A 9,351-nucleotide genomic window follows, 5' to 3' on the forward strand; every position below is an offset into this window, starting at 1 on the left:
TCAGTTTCTAGTGGTAGCCATCGACTACTTCACCAAGTGGATAGAAGCAAAACCCTTAGCCCAAACAACCGCAAAACATATCAAAAAATTTATTTGGGAATTTATTATTTGTCGTTTTGGACTTCCACAGAATTTGGTGAGCGATAACGGCACCAACTTAAAGAGTGTTCGATTAGGTTAGCGTTTAGTTTCCCGTCAAGTTTTAGTTTAAAGCATAGGAGTGGTATATCTGTAGAAGGTTGTGTATAATACTAGAAATGGTGTTATATGTATGATAGGTTATAAGCATATGCCATATGACAAGTTTCAAAAGAAAAGATCATTAGACTGTGAACTCGTGGTAAACATTAAATTCTCGCCATTGAACTCGAAAGATGCACATTGTTTAGGCTAGATATAACCTCAAGTTCTTTGGACCGAGAGTTATTTTGCACCCTGTTGACTTCATCATAGGACCACTCTTGCGCGGAAACTAATATTTCTTCCTTTTCAATTTCAAACATTTTTCAGCTGACTTTAGTAGATGTTTCAGCTTGACTTCAAGAAAGCTCTAAGTGAAATTTTCAGCTGATTCTTATCTTACAAGTGATTTCAGGTACCAGATCAGATAATGTTGCTGCAACAAACAGATGATTTTGCAGACGGTGTTTATTAATATAAAAATCAAACTTTGACACTTTGTATAGATTACGGTTTGAAGACTTGTGAGCCACGAGTTGGAGTTAAGATGTCGGAAAAATCACATTGTTGTTTTTCAGTTTTTTTGGATATCGAGTTAACTAAAACGGACGATAAAATAGCATAATAAACTGATTTACTTCAAAAATAAAATCCAATATAAAGATCTAGTGAATAATTTAAATAGGGTATTATATTTTTAACTAAACAAAAGTGGATCACAACATCATGAATGGCAGTATAATGTCTGTCACTTGAACCACAATGACATGCTTGTGATAACAAGCCGCAAAAGCAAAGTAAACCAAAACGACACTAGTTTGTAGTACATGTTGGCCTAGACGGATCAAATAATCGAATCAAACGAACTTATCAAACAAACAAACACAAGATGTTGGGGTAACAACCCTCGACTCTTTTCATATAATCAAACGAACTTCACGAACTTATCAAACATACATGGAGATGAGACTCCTTGACTCTCTCTTAACTCTCTCTCAACTTCTCATCAATAAAAACTAATAATCTAGACCATATTTATAGACTCACTAAACTTGCTCTCCAAGACATACCTTTCCTAAACATATTATAATTCAAATACCTAAATTAAAACATAATTAAATAAACCCTCAACTTTATTACCAATTCAAGATTAATCCTTCATTCACCCCCTTAATCTTGAATTGTATTTCTTCTTGCATTTGTTCCTCCTTTTCAACTGACTATAGCATACTTGCTTCACCGATTCTTCAAACATAGCATTCATTCCTTCCGTACTTAACTTTGAAACCACATTGTCATCTTCTTTCTCGAATCGCTTCTTCTCATCAACTCGTTCTTGACCGATACTTTCACGAACTCCAAACAGATCATTCGGGATCGTTCCAAACCGAATATCCTTCATTTTCATAATCAGTTTCACATCATAAATTTCTTTCTTATCATCTTCAAAGTTGTTAGGATTACAACATGCTTGAAGCTTGATGTTGTACGTCTTATTCAGATTTCTCTGAACCTTCATCAACAATCTCTCTTTTTGATCATATAGCCTCAATGTACCATTAGCTATTTCAATCTTACATCCTTTTTCATCTAACTTCCCCAAGCTAAGAAGATTGGTCTTCAACTTAGGGATATAGAAAACATCACAAAACGTTTTCTTTTCACCAGTCTTACTTACCACAGTCACATTACCTTTACCTTTGATCACGATCTCGGATCCATCACCAAACTTCACTTGACCCGAAACTCCTTCATCCAAGGTAGTAAAGAACTCTTTCTTTCCTGACATATGATGGCCTGCACCATTGTCTAAGTACCACGTACCTTCATTCTTTTCATCCTTTTCAAACACACCAGGGATAACCCTTTCTTCATTCAAACTTACTTTCTTTATTGAACCAACTGCCATGAACAAAGAAGGATCAACATCATCTTCTTTCTTTGTCAAATTTACTTCATCATTCCCATTGCTTGGTGATGTGAGTGATATATATATATTTTTATTAAAGATTTTTCACACTTTGTCGGGTTTTTAAAAAATGGGTTTTCACTTAAACTTAATAAAACACACACAAATGGCAAGTGTACCAATGTGTAAGTAATATAGTCGCGGTAAGAACCGAGTATCAATCCGTGGACACGTAAATTTCAATATTAAATCTTTGCATTTTAAAATAACCGTAAGACATATCTTAAAAGTTTTAGTTTTTTTTAAAAGTAATTTTTAAAAGTGACTTATAACAATAGTATAAAGCAAGCAAAAATATGATAATGGAAAGATTCAAGATTTAAAAGCTATCACATTAAATTTAGAATCCACTTGACTTCTTATGATGGTAAATTCAAATATATGATAAATTCACTTTTTTAATTTATGGAAAAGAGTAGTCACTAGTTATAGATAACTATTCCTTTGATTTTTTGGAAGACTAGTATGAATTATACAAACTAATCACTTCAAATCACATTTGTAAGTGAACCTTTATGTTAAAATTTAAGGATATAGATTATCATTCAATTACGAAACTCAAATCTAACAACCGTTCGAAAAGATCACATGAAAAACACCTAATCCACCTATGGTTGATTAAATTAGACAAACTTCAAGTATTCCTTTAATTTATGAATTTTCAACCCAAGTGTAATATCAAAATAGTTGTGTTAACAAAATATTTATAATATTACTTAACAAGAATATCAATTCATAACAAATGTTCAATCTTTTCAAATCTAAACATGAGGATATGTGTTTAACCAATTTTCATGTTAATATTCAAGAATTATTTTAACTATTTCTAGATTAAAAGTTATAAAGTTGCAAGAACAACATTTATAAATAAATGATAAAATCAAGAGTCTTTCAACATAACAAGATATACCATTTATAATTCTTGTATATTAATTTCAATTGTTTAAACACAATATTTCATCAAAGGATAACCAAGAATTAGTCATTATTTCAACATAAAATTACCATATATTATTTCAAACCATCAAAGTTATCAAGTTTCATCATAAGTTAAGGTGATATGAAGAGTTTAGCTCATGATAATAATGAAATATACATCAAAGTAAAAGAACATAGCATTCATAATTAACTTTAAGATAATCTAACCCAAGAGCCAAGCTAGATGATTATGTGAATGCTAGAACTCCTTCTTGATGTTGTATGGATCTTCAAGAGCTTTTTCTTGCCTTCAATCTTCTGGAATTATGGTGATAAGGGAGTGTTTTTGTGTATGTAATTCGGTGTGTGAAGAAGAGAACACAAAACGCCAATTTATAGGCAAACTGCTGCAGGAGGCACAGGGTATGCCAAATTCGGCACAGCCCATGCTAGTCCCTAAATCTCTGACAAAATATCTTTGTACTTGAAGCATGTGCACACATTTGACCATCGGGTGTGCCAATTCAAGCATGGGCTGTGTGAACCCTTATTGGCCGACAACTGTCCTTTTTGCTTACATCATGTTAGGCATCGGGCTGTGCCAAAGTGGGCACATGGCTGTGCTTGACCTTGCTAGATGACAAATTGTACTTTTCTCTTTGTTATAGTAGGCATCAGGTTGTGCCTGAATGAGCGTATAGTTGTGCCTGACTATGCATTGGGCTGTGTCTTCCTGGGCATGGGGCATGCTTAGTGCTGAAAGTGCATTTCATCGCCATTTCTTCTAGAAAAATGCTCGTTTCTCTTTTATTAGCTCGTTTATCCCTGGAAATTCAAATTAAACAAGTTAAGTATCATTTCTGACTAAAATTCCCAAGAAATATCATAGATTGGAGCGTATTTGATGTATAAAAGATGTATAATTTTGTGTACATCACTTGGTTCCCTACATTCATTCGAGTAGTGCCCAATCTTATCACAGTTGTAGCACGTTACATACTTCCTTCTATCTTCCCATTCTCCAGGGTTCTTTTTTCGGTATTGACCCCGTTCATCATTCTATCTTGGATTCCCTCTTCCTCGTCCGTTGTATCTTCCACGACCTCTACCATGTCCTCGGTAGTTTTCAACTTTCTTTTCGTTTTGGGTGAACAAGAGCTGACTTTGGGATGAACTTCCATTCACATTCTTGAACTTGTTTCTTTCTTCATATGCCTTTAAACGTCCTACCACATCTTCAAACGCCATTGTTTCGATGTCTGCGAGTAGCTCCATCAAAGAAACAACGGGTAAATATTTATCCGGCATAGAGTTCAAGAACTTTCTTACCAAAACCTCTTCTTCAAGTACCGCTCCCAAGCTCTTGTACTTTGATTGTACTCCACCCAACTTCGCTGCATAATCATCAATACTTTCTGTCTTCCCCATCTTCAATGCATCTAATTCGGTTCTTAGCATTTGAACACGAGCCTTTTGAGTTATTTCTGCACCAAGATAATGAACTCTTAACGCTTCCCAAACATCTTTCGGTTCTGAATACTTGGCCATCGAAGCATCACATCTTCAGGTAGGGTTTGAAAGATAACACCCAAGGCCATAAACTTCTTTCTTTCTTCAATTTCTACCCCTTTTTCCTTATCAATCGCATCATGCAAACCGTTCGCACCTAATTTTCACCATAACCGACCATGACGCGTAATTGGTCGACGTTAACTTCAGTGCTTGCAAAACAAAACCACCAATCGATTCTTTAATTGTTCCCGAACTTCCCGCTTCTTTATCACCGGACATGACTCGATGATTAAACTCTAAAACCAAAAACCCGACAACCAAATATTCCAAGAAAAAAAACTAGTTTGGACTTTATCGTTCCAACAATGTTGCGAGAATAGTGGCTTTATCTTGTTCACTAATTGATCGATATACTAAATATAATATCTTGGTGGTCGTAGGTTTGACTTCGAACACAAAGAAAATCAAACAATATAGTATATATTATATTGTAACGTGAAGACACCAATAAATTAATGCAAAAGGATTTGACCTTTATTTCGTAGTGGCGGCTTTCACAATAAATCCAAAGCACCAAACCTTAGTATGGATCACAATTTCAAACAAATTAATATGCAACTTCTCAGTAAGAAAGCTCAACCGACTTCTCTCCAACAACGATTCTTCCAATCCTTCAAATAGGAAACCCACAAACTTCTACGAGAGCCTATGCTCTGATACCAATTGTTGGCCCAGACGGATTAAATAATCGAATCAAACGAACTTATCAAACAAACAAACACAAGATGTTGGGGTGATAAGTTGACAACCCTCGACTCTTTTCATATAATCAAACGAACTTCACGAATTTATCAAACGTACATGGAGATGAGACTCCTTGACTCTCTCTTAACTCTCTCTCAACTTCTCATCAATAAAAACTAATAATCTAGACCATATTTATAGACTCACTAAACTTGCTCTCCAAGACATACCTTTCCTAAACATATTATAATTCAAATACCTAAATTAAAACATAATTAAATAAACCCTCAACTTTATTACTAATTCAAGATTAATCCTTCAGTACAAATAGAGTGTTAAACTTCTTAAACATGACAAACTATTACGAGTATATTCAAGTGGGACGTTTGCGGTGGTTTTTGTTATTATGATGTTGTTGAACTCTACAAAGCTAACGGTTTTGGATCTGTTATCGAGCGTCTTGGCGTTTATTCCAACCGGGTGGGGGATGATATCGATCGCACAGGTTTTGAGGCCGTTTCTTGAAAGCTCGGTTGTTTGGGATTCGGTTGTGTCGTTGGCTCGGCTTTATGATATGTTGATTGGGATATTTGTGTCTCCCCCCCCCTTGAGTTTTTGTCGTGGATGCCCGTGTTTCAAACAATGCAAACGAGGATTTTGTTTAGTGAAGCGTTTAGTCGCGGGCTTCAGATTTCCAAGATTCTCACCGGGAAGATTATTAACACCGAGTCATGATGAGATCAAGGTAATATATTTCTCGATACGACATTTTCGATGTATATAATGTAAAAAATGTGTTGATTTGGGTTGTGTTTTATCTATAATTTTTCAGGATACGGGCGTATGTAAAATGACCGTTACGCCCTTGGGCCTATTAAGCTGCTTTTTAACTTATGCCTTGAAGAAACTGGAAAGCTTGGGGGTCTTTTTGTCATATTTTTTTATTGTTTAGCTATTGAACCTTATAACTTTTGACCGGTATTAAGAGGTAAACTTTTTTGCAGCAGTGAATAGTGTTTTCAGTTCAATTTGTGTGTATATAGGCGTGAACTTGTTCGTGAACAGTTCGTAAATAGGCTTTTCAGTAAATAGGTTATGATAAAGGTTTACTAAAAAATAAAAATATTTTTTTTCATAGTATTGAAATGAAATTGAAATAAATTCACATTCATAGTATAGAAATATAGAAATGAAATGAAATTAATATTAAAATAAATGGCTGTAAAGTGTAAAGCACAAAGTATGTTGAAAATAATTAAAGTTGGGAAAATTAAGTTTACAGTTCTAGTTAAGTTTTACTACAAATATAAAAAGTAAAAAGAACAAACACAAGCATTCATCTAAAACACACACATTCATATGAAAAGTCTTGACAAATTGTGTTCACTTAAGAGATCCTTATATGTCATAAGTCTTCAATACACAACAATGGTTCTTGTTTCAAACTGACAACTTAGCATGCCACATTAGATTTTAAACAAATCTATAACCTTTATTTCTTCTCCAGTGGTTAATACTCGTTCTTGTTTCAAACCGCCACTCACCATCCATCTCATCATCTACTTTTCTCTTTATTAGTCTATAACAATTTATCATCTTCTAATTATCATATTCCTTTACTTAGTTGGTCGTTTAAAAAAAAACTTGAAAAGCAAAAAATATATACAAAACAATCTCGACCCTTCCTTTATATACAAAGCAATCTCAGTCCTTCCTTATCACCACTCACCTCCTCACTTCTTTTTACCTTCTCTCTTCTTTTTTACCTTCCACCACCACCGTAAACCACCACCCACAAACACATACTCATCTACTTCCTTGTTCTTTATAACCAAAACACAGCCTCACTCATCATCTAAAAAAAAAAAAAAAAACCCTCTATCATGGCATAATCAAGTCAAAAGTTGGTGAATACAAGCTTCTATGTTCTTAAATTTCTTCTCTCAATTCCACCCATAAAGCATAGTGAGCTTCTATACTTTTCTTATTTTCTTAGTGTTGGTTATATAACATGTTCACCCACGTGTACAAGTAACAAGAAAATACTAATAAAAGTGTAGATCTACTAACATGTAAACTAAAACATAACACAAAATTAGGTCTACAAGTCCGAGTACTCTCCGCGTACTCGCTACAAGGTATGGTGCCGAGGGGAGTTTCTTTAACTCCGCCTAGTTACTTAAAAAAGGCCATAGGTGGTCAACATTAGCCTGAATCACATCTAGTCGGTTAACTTTGGTCTATTTGACTTAAATAATACAACATAATTCGTATTTCTATAATATTAAAGAACGAATATCATTATTTTTAATTAATGATTAACATTTTTTTTAGAATAATTTAGTGTTTAAAAATGTATTTCTCTTATTTATATTGATATTCATTTATTTTGTTATAAATATTAGTAAACTTATGATATTTGAAATATATATATTACCCAAAATCTAATTTTCTTTATATTTATCATGTCCGAGTACTCCCCGAGTACTCCCACCAAGGGGGTCGGCCGCCTAGGAACCGCCTAGCGACTTTTGCAACATTACTTAAAATATAGTTATAAAACTTAGATCTAGTAAAAAGGTACAATACATGAGTGGATCTAATAATACGTTTAATATATGGACATATTAGTTAATTTTGTTACTTAAAATATAATTATAAAACATAGATCTACTAAAATGGTATATGAAACTTACAATACATGAGTGGATCTAATAATGCGTTTAATAGATTACATATTAGTAAATTTTGTTACTTCAAATATAATTATAAAACATAGATCTAGTAAAAAAGGTATATGAAACTTACAAGACATGAGTGGATCTAATAATAGGCTTAATAGATGGACATATTAGTTAATCTAAACTTAATGTTGAATTTTGAATGAGCTATTAGTTATTCTTTAAAAAGGGTTTTCATGTACAAATTTTTTTAAAAAAAAAAAAAAAAACTAGTTGTAAAAACTTTATTTAAAAATGATTTCACTAATGGAGTTCTCTACATATATGTATGTATATACCTGTTAAATGTTTTCAAATTGCATACATATATATATATATAGTTATATAGGGACATGTTCAATAATAAACTCAAAAAACGTGAGGAACTCTTCATTTTACATTTAAAAAATTAGTTTTAGCATAAACTTTTTTGGACGTTTTGTTTATAAATACGTGTAGAAGACATTTTAATAACAAAAATTAATTTTGTAAAAAAAAATTTTTTACTGTTTTTAATTGAAAAAATAGATATGTATTTTTAAAAAAATTTAATTTATAAACTTATATATTTTAAAAAGAAATAGTTGGTTCATGTGACAGATAATAATGTGACAAATGTGCCAATTCCATTGAAGGCATGCATGTATCAAAGGTGAAGAAGTATTATTAAAGGTGAAGTACATTTGAACTTTATTAAAGGTGAAGTAAATTTCCAAGTATCGTTTTGAACCAAACCCTAAACAATATCTAAAATAATGACGATTCCACCTAGGCACCGAAACGAGCCATCTTCCTCTTTCCAACACCTTCGGTTTGAACCATTTAATTAATATGTTTTTCTTTACTGAAATTTTTTTTATTCATTATTACGAGTAGCTAAACTCTTTTGAGTTGCTTAAGGTGACACGACTAGATTTTATTGTCTTCATTTCTTCACTTTAGTGTTTAGTTCAACTTTATGTGATTATATTTTATTATTATTATTGATTTTGAGATCATGTGTGCGGTAGGGCTGTTCACGAGTCGATTCAAGGTGGTTTCGAGCTTGAAATTAAACACGGTAGCTCAACTAGGCTTGATCTGATTATGAAATTAAACGAGCCTAAGATTGAGCCAACGAGCCGAGCCATGGTCGATATTTTGATTTTACCAAATTACCCTTGAAATATATACACATATTATAAAATGTGACAGAAGATAAACATTTGATTGGGGTTTAAACAGCTTCTCATACCCACAATAATTATCACAATAATATAAATATCCAAAATGATTACACCAATTCCAATAATAAACATCCACTCACTT

This window comes from Bidens hawaiensis, unplaced genomic scaffold (assembly GCF_021521415.1).
Source record: "Bidens hawaiensis isolate Kalapana, Puna unplaced genomic scaffold, B.hawaiensis_p1.1 tig00002772_1, whole genome shotgun sequence".
Taxonomy (NCBI): Eukaryota; Viridiplantae; Streptophyta; class Magnoliopsida; order Asterales; family Asteraceae; genus Bidens; species Bidens hawaiensis.